This window comes from Pseudophryne corroboree, chromosome 11 (assembly GCF_028390025.1).
Source record: "Pseudophryne corroboree isolate aPseCor3 chromosome 11, aPseCor3.hap2, whole genome shotgun sequence".
NCBI lineage: Eukaryota > Metazoa > Chordata > Amphibia > Anura > Myobatrachidae > Pseudophryne > Pseudophryne corroboree.
The window spans coordinates 178,358,079-178,375,629 of record NC_086454.1 but is presented as its reverse complement, the minus strand read 5'-3'; the positions used below and the strand labels follow the sequence as shown (position 1 = coordinate 178,375,629).

At 43.1% G+C, this 17,551-nt stretch overlaps 3 non-coding genes across 3 annotated transcripts; all 3 read left to right on the top strand.

Annotated features, from left to right (window-relative positions):
* Positions 1 to 9,363: 9,363 nt before the first annotated feature.
* Positions 9,364 to 9,445, top strand: TRNAS-UGA (transfer RNA serine (anticodon UGA)). Its single transcript has one exon. It is a non-coding gene; the product is annotated as a tRNA-Ser (tRNA).
* A 1,121-nt stretch (positions 9,446 to 10,566) lies between these two features.
* TRNAS-UGA (transfer RNA serine (anticodon UGA)) lies at positions 10,567 to 10,648 on the top strand. Its single transcript has one exon. It is a non-coding gene; the product is annotated as a tRNA-Ser (tRNA).
* An 870-nt stretch (positions 10,649 to 11,518) lies between these two features.
* Positions 11,519 to 11,600, top strand: TRNAS-UGA (transfer RNA serine (anticodon UGA)). The gene has a single exon. It is a non-coding gene; the product is annotated as a tRNA-Ser (tRNA).
* Positions 11,601 to 17,551: the final 5,951 nt, after the last annotated feature.

Genomic DNA, 17,551 nt, shown 5'->3' with positions numbered 1-17,551 from the left:
TCTGTGAGGAGACCTGCAAAACATGCACTGTGTGGGGTTCTGAGGACCGAGTTTGAGAACCTGTGGAATAGACCAATGGTAAACCTAATATATTTAAAATGATTATTATTTGATAAAATGTCCGTAAAATGTACAATACAGTTCATGAGCACTAGTGTTGGCATGGTGTGATGTTAAAGGCTCTGATTTCTAATTAATTTAGTACAAGATCAAAACTCCTTGACACCTAAATTTGACATTAAACTATACTAGCTATTATATTTCACAAAGTTTATATATTAATATTGAAGCAAATGAAAATAAAATGCATCAGCTATTGCTGCCAACAGGAAAAATGTTTTGATTTCCACGTAGCACCATCCAATCAAGGTCAGGTAGTTGTGGCCGTGTGGTTAAGGCGATGGACTTGAAATCTATTGTGGTTTCCCCGCGCATGTTCAAATCCTGCCAGCTACGTACTGCTTTTTATGCATGTAGAAATCTAAGCTCATTTGTCCTTGATAACTTTATTTTCCATTAAACTAAAGTAGCTTTTACATTTTCCAAAGTTTAACTTAATGTAAAAGCTACCAAAAAATGAAAACATTGATTTTGCACACAGCTTGTCAGTGAAACAACATTAAGGTAGTTGTGGCCGAGTGGTTAAGGTGATGGACTTGAAATCCATTTGCTTTTCAAGCTGGTTTAAAAACGAAATGCATTCAAGATGAAGAGAATCAAAGCATGTTATGTTTAAGAATTGAGTTATCAATCTCAGCTTAGCTCACCTACATATATATCCTGTTTTACAATGGACTTCTTTTTAAACCAGATAATCTCAGACAGTGTATTCCTGCATTCTATGTACATGCTTAAGACCTTGTATAAATGATTCCCAGTGGCAACTTGTGCATGCAGATTCTTTCTATCTGGATTTACAGCTGTAGAGATGTAATGAAAGGTAAGAAAAAATGTCTGGTAATCAACAAACTATTAATTGTGCAGTGTCAGTTGTTATAATTCCAAACTGTCACAACTGAGGGCCTGAGCTGACGGAAGGCAGCCTCAGTTGTAGGGGCTGAGATGTACCGGAACCTGGGAGGTTGTATCAGACCCCTGGACATGTAAGTAACATGAAGAGAAACCGCCCGAAGGCGTGACCACGACAACTTGAGTAAAAGTCAATGATATTTATTTATGACAAACTCCATGCATCACAGTAGCAGTAAAAAGTAACATAAAAATCAGCAGAGAAATAATAATACAGTTCCTGGGTACTACAGGGTGGCAGGGGCCACAGAGCTCTGGTGGTATGAGACAGTTCTTATTATCTGCAAGTTGGAAAGTCCTTACCAGGCTCAACTGTAGCAATGAGGAAAGCCCAGGGTCGTACCAGCTGGTGTTCCAGGGAAAGCTGGACTGCTGTAGATAAAATGCTGCTGTGGGTACTGGTTAGAACCAGACAGGTGTTGGCACGGAGTGGATACTGGCTGGAACCAGTTAAATAATAAATAAAGCTTGAGAGCGATGCAATGTAGATGAAATGTAGAATTTGAGAGCGGAGAAATAATAATACCGGTGGAGAGTGGTAAACTGCAGAAAGGACACCGGCCCTTTAAGAGAAGCTGTACACTGCTGGAAGCTGAGCTGGAAGCAGGTGATGTTGTAGCTGGAAACAGGTGAGTCCAGAATGGATCGGAGAGTCAGGCTACACCGCAGATGGAATGCTGGTGCGGGTCTCTATAGCAGAAGTCTGGAGACAGGAGCTGGAACCTGGAAGACATTCACAGAAGAGAGACAAACTGGAACTAGGTTTGACAACCAAAGCACTGACGCCTTCCTTGCTCAGGCACAACCTATTTATACCTGCAGCAAGGAAGGCATTGGCTAGGCAATTATGCAAATTAATAATACTGACAACGGATTGGTAGGAATGATCAGCTGACAGAATCCAAGATGGCTGCGCCCATGCAGACACTTGGAGGGAAGTTTGGAATGTAATCCATGTGGTCTGGAAAACAGTAATGGCGGCGCCGGCCACCGGAGACAGGAGACGCCAGGCTGACAGATGCACATCCGACCACGCGGACACAGCGGAGGCCGCGGCTGACGTAATCGCCACTCTGAATGCAGAAGCTCAGGGACGGCGGCGGAGGCCGCGGGAGACGCCATGCCAGATGTATAAGGCGTTACTGTGACTGCGTCCAGAGAGACAGGAGAGGATGCGGGAATGTGCACATCAGGATAACAGATGGGATCCGGTCCTGGAGCGCTGAGCCAGCCTTAGGAGGCATCTGATAGGTAAGAAATGGCGTCCAGATACCCGGATCGTGACAGCACCCCCCCCTTTAGGAGTGGCCCCAGGACACTTCTTTGGCTTTTGAGGAAACTTGGAATGGAATCTCCGGACCAAGGCAGGAGCATGGACATCAGAAGCATTGGTCCATGAACGTTCCTCAGGGCCATAACCCTTCCAGTCAATAAGATACTGAAGTTGACCGTAACGGTGACGTGAGTCCAGGATCTTGGCTACTTCATACTCAACGCCTCGTTGAGTTTGGACTTTCGGAGTTGGAGGAAGTGAGGAATGAAACCGATTCAAGATTAGCGGTTTCAACAGGGAAACATGGAATGTCCTGGGTATCTTTAAGAAGGGAGGCAACTGGAGTCTGTAAGCAACAGGATTGATGACTTGATCAATTTTAAAAGGACCGATGTAGCGAGGTGCAAACTTCATACTGGGAACTCTTAACCTCAAATTCTTCGTGGATAACCATACCCGATCACCCACCTTGAGAGCAGGAACTCTTCGACGCTTCTTATCCGCAAACTTCTTGTACCTGAACGATGCCTTGAGCAGAGCTGATCGTACGCTCTTCCAGATATTGGCAAACTGATGCAAGGTGATATCCACTGCGGGAACAGAAGTTGCTGGAAGCGGTTGGAACTCAGGGACTTTAGGGTGGAATCCAAAGTTGGTGAAGAATGGTGTTGAAGAAGATGAAGAATGATACTGGTTGTTATGACAGAACTCGGCCCAGGGAAGTAATTGAACCCAGTCATCTTGAGAGGAGGACACATAGATGCGGAGGAAGGACTCCAAGTCCTGATTCACCCTCTCAGTTTGACCATTGGTCTATTGGTCTGAGGATGGTAAGCAGTGGAAAACTTTAGCTTGACTTGGAGGGCTTGACATAAACTTCGCCAGAATTTGGCTGTGAATTGAACTCCTCGATCTGAGATAATTTCTTCTGGAAGACCGTGGAGTTGAAAGATCTCTTGTATGAATACTTGAGCCAACTTGGAAGCTGACGGAAGACCGGTGAGAGGAATGAAGTGTGCCATCTTGGTGAACCGGTCAACTACCACCCAGATGGTATTAAACTTGTTGCACATGGGCAAATCTGTAATAAAATCCATCGACAAATGGGTCCATGGTCGACGGGGAACAGATAGTGGAACCAGTTACCCCGCAGGTGACTGGCGGGATACTTTATGTTGAGCACACTTTGGGCAAGATGCAATAAACTCCAAAACGTCCTTTTTCAGAGTTGGCCACCAATAGGACCTAGAGATAAACTCCAGGGTTTTTTGGATACCTGTATGTCCGGCAAAGCGGGAAGCATGGGCCCAATGCATGAGCTTCTTCCTTAGTGTCGGCTTCACAAAACTTTTCCCTGATGGGGGCGTAGAGTCCATCCCTACCGTGGAGAATGCCAACGGACTTATAATAGGATGCTTGTCTGAAGACTCTGACTCATTTTCTTGCTCCCATGAGCGGGAAAGGGCATCGGCCTTGCGATTCTGAGAGCCCGGACAGAACTGGAGTTTAAAGTCGAACCTGGAAAAGAAAAGTGCCCATCTGGCCTGACGAGGGTTGAGACATTGTGCGCCTTTCAGATATAGAAGGTTCTTGTGGTCTGTAAGGATGGTGATTGAATGAGAAGCTCCCTCCAACAGATATCTCCACTCCTCTAGAGCGAGCTTGATGGCTAGCAACTCCTGGTCGCCAATGGCATAGTTGCGCTCCGCTGGGGAGAACTTCCGTGAGAAGAAACTGCAAGGATGTAAATGGCCATCTTTAGCCCTCTGAGATAACACCGCTCCTACTCCAACGGAGGAGGCATCCACCTCTAGGATGAAAGGAGAGTCGATGTCAGGCTGTTTCAGGACAGGCGCAGAGATGAACCTCTGTTTTAAAAGATGAAAAGCTTGCATGGCTTCTTCAGACCATTTGGACGGGTTAGCACCCTTCTTGGTGAAAGCAGTAATAGGCGCCACAATGGTGGAAAAGTCTCGTATAAACTTTCGGTAATAATTGGCGAACCCTAAGAACCTCTGGACCCCTTTGAGGGTTAAGGGTACCGGCCAATTCTGGATTGCTTGTAGTTTCTCAGGATCCATCTCTAGTCCGGAACCGGACACAATGTACCCTAGAAACGGAATGGACTTGACTTCAAAGACGCATTTCTCTAATTTGCAATAGAGATGATTGACACGGAGACGGGACAGAACCTCCTTTACCCAAAAACGATGTTCCTCTAAATTGTTGGCAAAAATGAGGATATCATCTAGATAGACCACGACATGACGGTATAGAATGTCTCTGAAGATCTCATTGACGAAATGCTGGAAGACAGCTGGAGCATTGCTCAATCCGAAGGGCATGACGAGGTACTCATAATGTCCGTCACGGGTGTTAAATGCGGTCTTCCACTCGTCACCCTCACGGATCCGGATGAGATTGTATGCACCTTTCAAGTCCAGCTTTGTAAAGATGGTAGCTCCGCTAACTCTGTCAAAGAGCTCAGTAATCAGGGGTAAAGGATAGCGGTTCTTGATGGTAATGTCGTTCAAACCTCTGTAGTCGATGCACGGCCGCAGACCACCATCTTTCTTTTTTACAAAAAAGAAGCCTGCGCCGGCTGGAGATGAAGAAGGTCGAATGAACCCCTTTGCTAGGTTCTCTTTAATGTATTCCTCCATAGAATGCGTCTCGGGCAGAGACAATGGATAAGTTCGGCCTCGAGGTGGAACCTTCCCTGGAACGAGATCAATCGGGCAGTCCCATTCTCTATGAGGAGGAAGGATATCAGCAGAAGCTTTACTGAACACATCCGTGAAATCTTGATATGGAGGAGGTGGAACATCAGACGACCTGGGGGAGGAAGAACAGACAGGCAACACTTTAAACAAACATGTCTCAGCACAGGAGGGACCCCATGCCAGGATTTGCGTAGTCGTCCAATCAATTGTAGGATTGTGAAGACGGAGCCATGGAAGGCCCAGGACCACAGGATGTGTGGCTCTTGGAATCACTAAAAGTGAAATAAGTTCGGAATGAAGAACTCCCACTCTCAGACGAACTGGTAGAGTCCTTAGAGCAATAACTGTATCAAAAATTTTACTGCCATCCACGGCAGTTAAGGAAAAGGAGGAAGGAAGTCTCTCGGTGGGTAGGGACCACCGTTTAACATAGGCTTCGGTAATAAAGTTCCCAGCTGCTCCGGAATCCAGGAGGGCAATGACGTTCTGATAACGTTGAGCAACTTGAAGCGAGACTGGGAGATTACAATCTTGAGGAGATGGAGAGGAGATCATTACTCCTAGCCGGCCCTCTCCTTGGCGAGCTAGGATTTGAAGTTTCCCGGACGTTTGGGACAGGCATGAATAGTGTGAGACGGGGCTGCACAATACAGACAGAGAGACTCAGAGAGACGTCTTCGGCGCTCAGCAGGAGTTAAACGGGAATGGCCAATTTGCATGGGTTCATCTTTAGTTGGTGACAGTTGGCGAGGAGGAGGAGCAGAAGATTTTGGAGCAGATGATCTTCCACGCTCAGTTGCTCTCTCTCTGAAACGTAAGTCAACTTTTGTACAAAGTGAGATTAGCTCATCTAACTTGGAGGGTAAGTCTCTGGTAGCTAACTCATCTTTAATACGCTCGGATAAACCATGCCAGAATGCAGCATACAGGGCCTTGTTGTTCCATGCCAGTTCAGATGCCAGGATCTGGAACTGTATAAGATATTGTCCTACAGTATGTGATCCCTGGCGTAAACGGAGAATCTCAGACGAAGCTGAAGTTACCCGGCCTGGCTCGTCGAAGATGCGCCTGAATGTTGACACGAATGCAGTGTAAGAAGATAGCAGGGTGTCGGACCTCTCCCATAACGGTGATGCCCAGTCAAGGGCTGAGCCACTGAGAAGTGAGATGATGTAGGCAATTTTTGTACGGTCACTGGGAAAATTGCCAGGTTGTAGCTCAAACTGAATCTCACACTGGTTGAGAAATCCCCTGCAGAATCTTGGAGATCCGTCAAATTTTGCTGGCGTTGGAAGATGAAGACGTGGAGCAGAAATGGGTAAGGTGGGAGGGGTTATAACTGGAGTCACTGTGGTTGACGCACCAGAAGCGCCTGATCCACGGAGAGTTGTCTGAATCCCATCCAGCCGAGTAGAGAGATCCTGGAGACAGCGGATGATGTGGCCCTGTGCAGCCTCCTGATGTTCTAGTCGGGCTGCCAGTTCTTGCATCGGCCTGGCCGCTTGATCCTGGTCTCCGGCTGGATTCATTGGGTCAGTGCTTACTGTCACAACTGAGGGCCTGAGCTGACGGAAGGCAGCCTCAGTTGTAGGGGCTGAGATGTACCGGAACCTGGGAGGTTGTATCAGACCCCTGGACATGTAAGTAACATGAAGAGAAACCGCCCGAAGGCGTGACCACGACAACTTGAGTAAAAGTCAATGATATTTATTTATGACAAACTCCATGCATCACAGTAGCAGTAAAAAGTAACATAAAAATCAGCAGAGAAATAATAATACAGTTCCTGGGTACTACAGGGTGGCAGGGGCCACAGAGCTCTGGTGGTATGAGACAGTTCTTATTATCTGCAAGTTGGAAAGTCCTTACCAGGCTCAACTGTAGCAATGAGGAAAGCACAGGGTCGTACCAGCTGGTGTTCCAGGGAAAGCTGGACTGCTGTAGATAAAATGCTGCTGTGGGTACTGGTTAGAACCAGACAGGTGTTGGCACGGAGTGGATACTGGCTGGAACCAGTTAAATAATAAATAAAGCTTGAGAGCAATGCAATGTAGATGAAATGTAGAATTTGAGAGCGGAGAAATAATAATACCGGTGGAGAGTGGTAAACTGCAGAAAGGACACCGGCCCTTTAAGAGAAGCTGTACACTGCTGGAAGCTGAGCTGGAAGTAGGTGATGTTGTAGCTGGAAACAGGTGAGTCCAGAATGGATCGGAGAGTCAGGCTACACCGCAGATGGAATGCTGGTGCAGGTCTCTATAGCAGAAGTCTGGAGACAGGAGCTGGAACCTGGAAGACATTCACAGAAGAGAGACAAACTGGAACTAGGTTTGACAACCAAAGCACTGACGCCTTCCTTGCTCAGGCACAACCTATTTATACCTGCAGCAAGGAAGGCATTGGCTAGGCAATTATGCAAATTAATAATACTGACAACGGATTGGTAGGAATGATCAGCTGACAGAATCCAAGATGGCTGCGCCCATGCAGACACTTGGAGGGAAGTTTGGAATGTAATCCATGTGGTCTGGAAAACAGTAATGGCGGCGCCGGCCACCGGAGACAGGAGACGCCAGGCTGACAGATGCACATCCGACCACGCGGACACAGCGGAGGCCGCGGCTGACGTAATCGCCACTCTGAATGCAGAAGCTCAGGGACGGCGGCGGAGGCCGCGGGAGACGCCATGCCAGATGTATAAGGCGTTACTGTGACTGCGTCCAGAGAGACAGGAGAGGATGCGGGAATGTGCACATCAGGATAACAGATGGGATCCGGTCCTGGAGCGCTGAGCCAGCCTTAGGAGGCATCTGATAGGTAAGAAATGGCGTCCAGATACCCGGATCGTGACACAAACTTTATTAAGGAATAGACCAATGAAAAACCTAATATATTTTAAATGATTATTATTTGATAAAATGTCCGTAAAATGTGCAATATGGTTCATGAGCACTGGTGTTGGCATGGTGTGATGTTAAAGGCTCTGATTTCTAATTAATTTAGTACAAGATCAAAAGTCCTTGACACTTATATTTGACCCTTAAACTATACTAGCTATTATATTTCACAAAGTTTATATATTAATATTGAAGCAAATTAAAATAAAATGCATCAGATATTTCTGCCAACAGGAAAAATGTTTAGATTTCCAAGTAGCACCATCCAATCAAGGTCAGGTATATGTGGCCAAGTGGTTGAGGCAATTGGCTTGAAATCAATTGGGATTTCCCCGCGCAGGTTCAAATCTTGCCATCTACGTACTGCTTTTTATGCATGTAGAAAGCTATGCTCATTTGTCCTTGATAACTTTATTTTCCATGAAACTAATGTAGCTTTTACATTTCCCAAAGTTTAACTTAATGTAGAAGCTACCAAAAAAGGAAAACAATGATTTTGCACACAGCTTGTTAAATAAACAACATTAAGGTAGCTGTGGCCGAGTGGTTAAGGTAATGGACTTGAAATCCATTTGCTTTTCAAGCTGGTTTAAAAACTAAATGCATTCAAGATGAAGAGAATCAAAGCATCTTATGTTTAAGAATTGAGTTATCAATCTCAGCTTAGCTCACCTACATATATATCCTGTTTTACAATGGACTTCTTTTTAAACCAGATAATCTCAGACAGTGTCTTCCTGCATTCTATGTACATGATTGTGACCTTGTATAAATGTTTCCCAGTGGCAACTTGTGCATGAAGATTCTTTCTATCTGGATTTACAGCTGTAGAGATGTAATGAAAGGTAAGAAAAAATGTCTGGTAATCAACAAACTATTAATTGTGCAGTGTCAGTTGTTATAATTCCAAACATTATTAAGGAATTGACCATAGGTTCTCAAACTCAGTCCTCAGGACCCCACACAGTGCATGTTTTGCAGGTAACCCAGCAGGTGCACAGGTGTATTAATTACTCACTGACACATTTTTTAAGGTCCACTTGTGGAGCTAATTATTTACTTGTGGTTCTGTGAGGAGACCTGCAAAACATGCACTGTGTGGGGTTCTGAGGACCGAGTTTGAGAACCTGTGGAATAGACCAATGGTAAACCTAATATATTTTAAATGATTATTATTTGATAAAATGTCCGTAAAATGTACAATACAGTTCATGAGCACTAGTGTTGGCATGGTGTGATGTTAAAGGCTCTGATTTCTAATTAATTTAGTACAAGATCAAAACTCCTTGACACCTAAATTTGACATTAAACTATACTAGCTATTATATTTCACAAAGTTTATATATTAATATTGAAGCAAATGAAAATAAAATGCATCAGCTATTGCTGCCAACAGGAAAAATGTTTTGATTTCCACGTAGCACCATCCAATCAAGGTCAGGTAGTTGTGGCCGAGTGGTTAAGGCGATGGATTTGAAATCTATTGTGGTTTCCCCGCGCATGTTCAAATCCTGCCAGCTACGTACTGCTTTTTATGCATGTAGAAATCTAAGCTCATTTGTCCTTGATAACTTTATTTTCCATTAAACGAAAGTAGCTTTTACATTTTCATAAAGTTTAACTTAATGTAAAAGCTACCAAAAAATGAAAACATTGATTTTGCACACAGCTTGTCAGTGAAACAACATTAAGGTAGTTGTGGCCGAGTGGTTAAGGTGATGGACTTGAAATCCATTTGCTTTTCAAGCTGGTTTAAAAATGAAATGCATTCAAGATGAAGAGAATCAAAGCATGTTATGTTTAAGAATTGAGTTATCAATCTCAGTTTAGCTCACCTACATATATATCCTGTTTTACAATGGACTTCTTTTTAAACCAGATAATCTCAGACAGTGTATTCCTGCATTCTATGTACATGCTTAAGACCTTGTATAAATGATTCCCAGTGGCAACTTGTGCATGCAGATTCTTTCTATCTGGATTTACAGCTGTAGAGATGTAATGAAAGGTAAGAAAAAATGTCTGGTAATCAACAAACTATTAATTGTGCAGTGTCAGTTGTTATAATTCCAAACTTTATTAAGGAATAGACCAATGAAAAACCTAATATATTTTAAATGATTATTATTTGATAAAATGTCCGTAAAATGCGCAATATGGTTCATGAGCACTGGTGTTGGCATGGTGTGATGTTAAAGGCTCTGATTTCTAATTAATTTAGTACAAGATCAAAAGTCCTTGACACTTATATTTGACCCTTAAACTATACTAGCTATTATATTTCACAAAGTTTATATATTAATATTGAAGCAAATTAAAATAAAATGCATCAGATATTTCTGCCAACAGGAAAAATGTTTTGATTTCCAAGTAGCACCGTCCAATCGAGGTCAGGTATATGTGGCCAAGTGGTTGAGGCAATGGGCTTGAAATCTATTGGGGTTTCCCCGCGCAGGTTCAAATCTTGCCATCTATGTACTGCTTTTTATGCATGTAGAAAGCTAAGCTCATTTGTCCTTGATAACTTTATTTTCCATGAAACTAATGTAGCTTTTACATTTCCCAAAGTTTAACTTAATGTAGAAGCAACCAAAGAAGGAAAACATTGATTTTGTACGCAGCTTGTTAAAGAAACAACATTAAGGTAGCTGTGGCCGAGTGGTTAAGGCGATGGACTTGAAATCCATTGGGGTATCTCTGCACAGGTTTAAATCCTGTCAGCTACGTTTGCTTTTCAAGCTGTTTTAAAAACTAAATGCATTCAAGATGAAGAGAATCAAAGCATTTTATGTTTAAGAATTGAGATATCAATCTCAGCTTAGCTCACCTACCTATATATCCTGTTTTACAATGGATTTCTTTTTAAACCAGATAATCTCAGACAGTGTCTTCCTGCATTCTATGTACATGATTGTGACCTTGTATAAATGTTTCCCAGTGGCAGCTTGTGCATGCAGATTCTTTCTATCTGGATTTACAGCTGTAGAGATGTAATGAAAGGTAAGAAAAAATGTCTGGTAATCAACAAAATATTAATTGTGCAGTGTCAGTTGTTATAATTCCAAACTTTATTAAGGAATTGACCATAGGTTCTCAAACTCAGTCCTCAGGACCCCACACAGTGCATGTTTTGCAGGTAACCCAGCAGGTGCACAGGTGTATTAATTACTCACTGACACATTTTTTAAGGTCCACTTGTGGAGCTAATTATTTACTTGTGGTTCTGTGAGGAGACCTGCAAAACATGCACTGTGTGGGGTTCTGAGGACCGAGTTTGAGAACCTGTGGAATAGACCAATGGTAATCCTAATATATTTTAAATGATTATTATTTGATAAAATGTCCGTAAAATGTACAATACAGTTCATGAGCACTAGTGTTGGCATGGTGTGATGTTAAAGGCTCTGATTTCTAATTAATTTAGTACAAGATCAAAACTCCTTGAAACCTAAATTTGACATTAAACTATACTAGCTATTATATTTCACAAAGTTTATATATTAATATTGAAGCAAATGAAAATAAAATGCATCAGCTATTGCTGCCAACAGGAAAAATGTTTTGATTTCCACGTAGCACCATCCAATCAAGGTCAGGTAGTTGTGGCCGAGTGGTTAAGGCGATGGACTTGAAATCTATTGTGGTTTCCCCGCGCATGTTCAAATCCTGCCAGCTACGTACTGCTTTTTATGCATGTAGAAATCTAAGCTCATTTGTCCTTGATAACTTTATTTTCCATTAAACTAAAGTAGCTTTTACATTTTCCAAAGTTTAACTTAATGTAAAAGCTACCAAAAAATGAAAACATTGATTTTGCACACAGCTTGTCAGTGAAACAACATTAAGGTAGTTGTGGCCGAGTGGTTAAGGTGATGGACTCGAAATCCAATTGCTTTTCAAGCTGGTTTAAAAACGAAATGCATTCAAGATGAAGAGAATCAAAGCATGTTATGTTTAAGAATTAAGTTATCAATCTCAGCTTAGCTCACCTACATATATATCCTGTTTTACAATGGACTTCTTTTTAAACCAGATAATCTCAGACAGTGTATTCCTGCATTCTATGTACATGCTTAAGACCTTGTATAAATGATTCCCAGTGGCAACTTGTGCTTGAAGATTCTTTCTATCTGGATTTACAGCTGTAGAGATGTAATGAAAGGTAAGAAAAAATGTCTGGTAATCAACAAACTATTAATTGTGCAGTGTCAGTTGTTATAATTCCAAACTTTATTAAGGAATAGACCAATGAAAAACCTAATATATTTTAAATGATTATTATTTGATAAAATGTCCGTAAAATGTGCAATATGGTTCATGAGCACTGGTGTTGGCATGGTGTGATGTTAAAGGCTCTGAATTCTAATTAATTTAGTACAAGATCAAAAGTCCTTGACACTTATATTTGACCCTTAAACTATACTAGCTATTATATTTCACAAAGTTTATATATTAATATTAAAGCAAATTAAAAAAAAATGCATCAGATATTTCTGCCAACAGGAAAAATGTTTAGATTTCCAAGTAGCACCATCCAATCAAGGTCAGGTATATGTGGCCAAGTGGTTGAGGCAATTGGCTTGAAATCAATTGGGATTTCCCCGCGCAGGTTCAAATCTTGCCATCTACGTACTGCTTTTTATGCATGTAGAAAGCTATGCTCATTTGTCCTTGATAACTTTATTTTCCATGAAACTAATGTAGCTTTTACATTTCCCAAAGTTTAACTTAATGTAGAAGCCACCAAAAAAGGAAAACATTGATTTTGCACACAGCTTGTTAAAGAAACAACATTAAGGTAGAGATGAGCGGGTTCGGTTTCTCTGAATCCGAACCCGCACGAACTTCATGTTTTTTTTCACGGGTCCGAGCGACTCGGATCTTCCCGCCTTGCTCGGTTAACCCGAGCGCGCCCGAACGTCATCATGACGCTGTCGGATTCTCGCGAGGCTCGGATTCTATCGCGAGACTCGGATTCTATATAAGGAGCCGCGCGTCGCCGCCATTTTCACACGTGCATTGAGATTGATAGGGAGAGGACGTGGCTGGCGTCCTCTCCATTTAGATTAGGGTTGAGAGAGAGAGAGAGAGATTGACCTGAGGCTGTGATACTGTAGAAGAGAGTGCAGAGTTTAGTGACTGACGACCACAGTGACCACCAGACAGTGCAGTTGTTTGTTTTATTTAATATATCCGTTCTCTGCCTGAAAAAAACGATACACACAGTGACTCAGTCACATACCATATCTGTGTGCACTGCTCAGCCCAGTGTGCTGCATCAATGTATATATATATCTGACTGTGCTCAGCTCACACAGCTTATAATTGTGGGGGAGACTGGGGAGCACTGCAGTGCCAGTTATAGGTTATAGCAGGAGCCAGGAGTACATAATATTATATTAAAATTAAACAGTGCACACTTTTGCTGCAGGAGTGCCACTGCCAGTGTGACTAGTGACCAGTGACCTGACCACCAGTATATATAATATTAGTAGTATACTATCTCTTTATCAACCAGTCTATATTAGCAGCAGACACAGTACAGTGCGGTATTTCACGGCTGTGGCTACCTCTGTGTCGGCACTCGGCAGCCCGTCCATAATTGTATATACCACCTAACCGTGGTTTTTTTTTCTTTCTTTATACATACATACTAGTTACGAGTATACTATCTCTTTATCAACCAGTCTATATTAGCAGCAGACACAGTACAGTGCGGTAGTTCACGGCTGTGGCTACCTCTGTGTCGGCACTCGGCAGCCCGTCCATAATTGTATATACCACCTAACCGTGGTTTTTTTTTCTTTCTTTATAGTCATACTAGTTACGAGTATACTATCTCTTTATCAACCAGTCTATATTAGCAGCAGACACAGTACAGTGCGGTAGTTCACGGCTGTGGCTACCTCTGTGTCGGCACTCGGCAGCCCGTCCATAATTGTATATACCACCTAACCGTGGTTTTTTTTTCTTTCTTTATACATACATACTAGTTACGAGTATACTATCTCTTTATCAACCAGTCTATATATTAGCAGCAGACATAGTACAGTGCGGTAGTTCACGGCTGTGGCTACCTCTGTGTCGGCACTCGGCAGCCCGTCCATAATTGTATATACCACCTAACCGTGGTTTTTTTTTCTTTCTTTATAGTCATACTAGTTACGAGTATACTATCTCTTTATCAACCAGTCTATATTAGCAGCAGACACGGTACAGTGCAGTAGTTCACGGCTGTGGCTACCTCTGTGTCGGCACTCGGCAGCCCGTCCATAATTGTATATACCACCTAACCGTGGTTTTTTTTTCTTTCTTTATACATACATACTAGTTACGAGTATACTATCTCTTTATCAACCAGTCTATATTAGCAGCAGACACAGTACAGTGCGGTAGTTCACGGCTGTGGCTACCTCTGTGTCGGCACTCGGCAGCCCGTCCATAATTGTATATACCACCTAACCGTGGTTTTTTTTTCTTTCTTTATACATACATACTAGTTACGAGTATACTATCTCTTTATCAACCAGTCTATATTAGCAGCAGACACAGTACAGTGCGGTAGTTCACGGCTGTGGCTACCTCTGTGTCGGCACTCGGCAGCCCGTCCATAATTGTATATACCACCTAACCGTGGTTTTTTTTTCTTTCTTTATACATACATACTAGTTACGAGTATACTATCTCTTTATCAACCAGTCTATATATTAGCAGCAGACACAGTACAGTGCGGTAGTTCACGGCTGTGGCTACCTCTGTGTCGGCACTCGGCAGCCCGTCCATAATTGTATATACCACCTAACCGTGTTTTTTTTTTCTTTCTTTATACATACATACTAGTTACGAGTATACTATCTCTTTATCAACCAGTCTATATATTAGCAGCAGACACAGTACAGTGCGGTAGTTCACGGCTGTGGCTACCTCTGTGTCGGCACTCGGCAGCCCGTCCATAATTGTATATACCACCTAACCGTGGTTTTTTTTTCTTTCTTTATACATACATACTAGTTACGAGTATACTATCTCTTTATCAACCAGTCTATATATTAGCAGCAGACACAGTACAGTGCGGTAGTTCACGGCTGTGGCTACCTCTGTGTCGGCACTCGGCAGCCCGTCCATAATTGTATATACCACCTAACCGTGGTTTTTTTTTCTTTCTTTATACATACATACTAGTTACGAGTATACTATCTCTTTATCAACCAGTCTATATATTAGCAGCAGACACAGTACAGTGCGGTAGTTCACGGCTGTGGCTACCTCTGTGTCGGCACTCGGCAGCCCGTCCATAATTGTATATACCACCTAACCGTGTTTTTTTTTTCTTTCTTTATACATACATACTAGTTACGAGTATACTATCTCTTTATCAACCAGTCTATATATTAGCAGCAGACACAGTACAGTGCGGTAGTTCACGGCTGTGGCTACCTCTGTGTCGGCACTCGGCAGCCCGTCCATAATTGTATATACCACCTAACCGTGGTTTTTTTTTCTTTCTTTATACATACATACTAGTTACGAGTATACTATCTCTTTATCAACCAGTCTATATATTAGCAGCAGACACAGTACAGTGCGGTAGTTCACTGCTGTGGCTACCTCTGTGTCGGCACTCGGCAGCCCGTCCATAATTGTATATACCACCTAACCGTGGTTTTTTTTTCTTTCTTTATACATACATACTAGTTACGAGTATACTATCTCTTTATCAACCAGTCTATATATTAGCAGCAGACACAGTACAGTGCGGTAGTTCACGGCTGTGGCTACCTCTGTGTCGGCACTCGGCAGCCCGTCCATAATTGTATATACCACCTAACCGTGGTTTTTTTTTCTTTCTTTATACATACATACTAGTTACGAGTATACTATCTCTTTATCAACCAGTCTATATATTAGCAGCAGACACAGTACAGTGCGGTAGTTCACGGCTGTGGCTACCTCTGTGTCGGCACTCGGCAGCCCGTCCATAATTGTATATACCACCTAACCGTGTTTTTTTTTTCTTTCTTTATACATACATACTAGTTACGAGTATACTATCTCTTTATCAACCAGTCTATATATTAGCAGCAGACACAGTACAGTGCGGTAGTTCACGGCTGTGGCTACCTCTGTGTCGGCACTCGGCAGCCCGTCCATAATTGTATATACCACCTAACCGTGGTTTTTTTTTCTTTCTTTATACATACATACTAGTTACGAGTATACTATCTCTTTATCAACCAGTCTATATATTAGCAGCAGACACAGTACAGTGCGGTAGTTCACGGCTGTGGCTACCTCTGTGTCGGCACTCGGCAGCCCGTCCATAATTGTATACTAGTATCCAATCCATCCATCTCCATTGTTTACCTGAGGTGCCTTTTAGTTGTGCCTATTAAAATATGGAGAACAAAAATGTTGAGGTTCCAAAATTAGGGAAAGATCAAGATCCACTTCCACCTCGTGCTGAAGCTGCTGCCACTAGTCATGGCCGAGACGATGAAATGCCAGCAACGTCGTCTGCCAAGGCCGATGCCCAATGTCATAGTACAGAGCATGTCAAATCCAAAACACCAAATATCAGTAAAAAAAGGACTCCAAAACCTAAAATAAAATTGTCGGAGGAGAAGCGTAAACTTGCCAATATGCCATTTACCACACGGAGTGGCAAGGAACGGCTGAGGCCCTGGCCTATGTTCATGGCTAGTGGTTCAGCTTCACATGAGGATGGAAGCACTCAGCCTCTCGCTAGAAAAATGAAAAGACTAAAGCTGGCAAAAGCAGTAGCACCGCAAAGAACTGTGCGTTCTTCGAAATCCCAAATCCACAAGGAGAGTCCGACTCCAATTGTGTCGGTTGCGATGCCTGACCTTCCCAACACTGGACGTGAAGAGCATGCGCCTTCCACCATTTGCACGCCCCCTGCAAGTGATGGAAGGAGCACCCGCAGTCCAGTTCCTGATAGTCAGATTGAAGATGTCAGTGTTGAAGTACACCAGGATGAGGAGGATATGGGTGTTGCTGGCGCTGGGGAGGAAATTGACCAGGAGGATTCTGATGGTGAGGTGGTTTGTTTAAGTCAGGCACCCGGGGAGACACCTGTTGTCCGTGGTAGGAATATGGCCGTTGACATGCCTGGTGAAAATACCAAAAAAATCAGCTCTTCGGTGTGGAAGTATTTCACCAGAAATGCGGACAACAGGTGTCAAGCCGTGTGTTCCCTTTGTCAAGCTGTAATAAGTAGGGGTAAGGACGTTAACCACCTCGGAACATCCTCCCTTATACGTCACCTGCAGCGCATTCATAATAAGTCAGTGACAAGTTCAAAAACTTTTGGTGACAGCGGAAGCAGTCCACTGACCAGTAAATCCCTTCCTCTTGTAACCAAGCTCACGCAAACCACCCCACCAACTCCCTCAGTGTCAATTTCCTCCTTCCCCAGGAATGCCAATAGTCCTGCAGGCAATGTCACTGGCAATTCTGACGAGTCCTCTCCTGCCTGGGATTTCTCCGATGCATCCTTGCGTGTAACGCCTACTGCTGCTGGCGCTGCTGTTGTTGCTGCTGGGAGTCGATGGTCATCCCAGAGGGGAAGTCGTAAGCCCACTTGTACTACTTCCAGTAAGCAATTGACT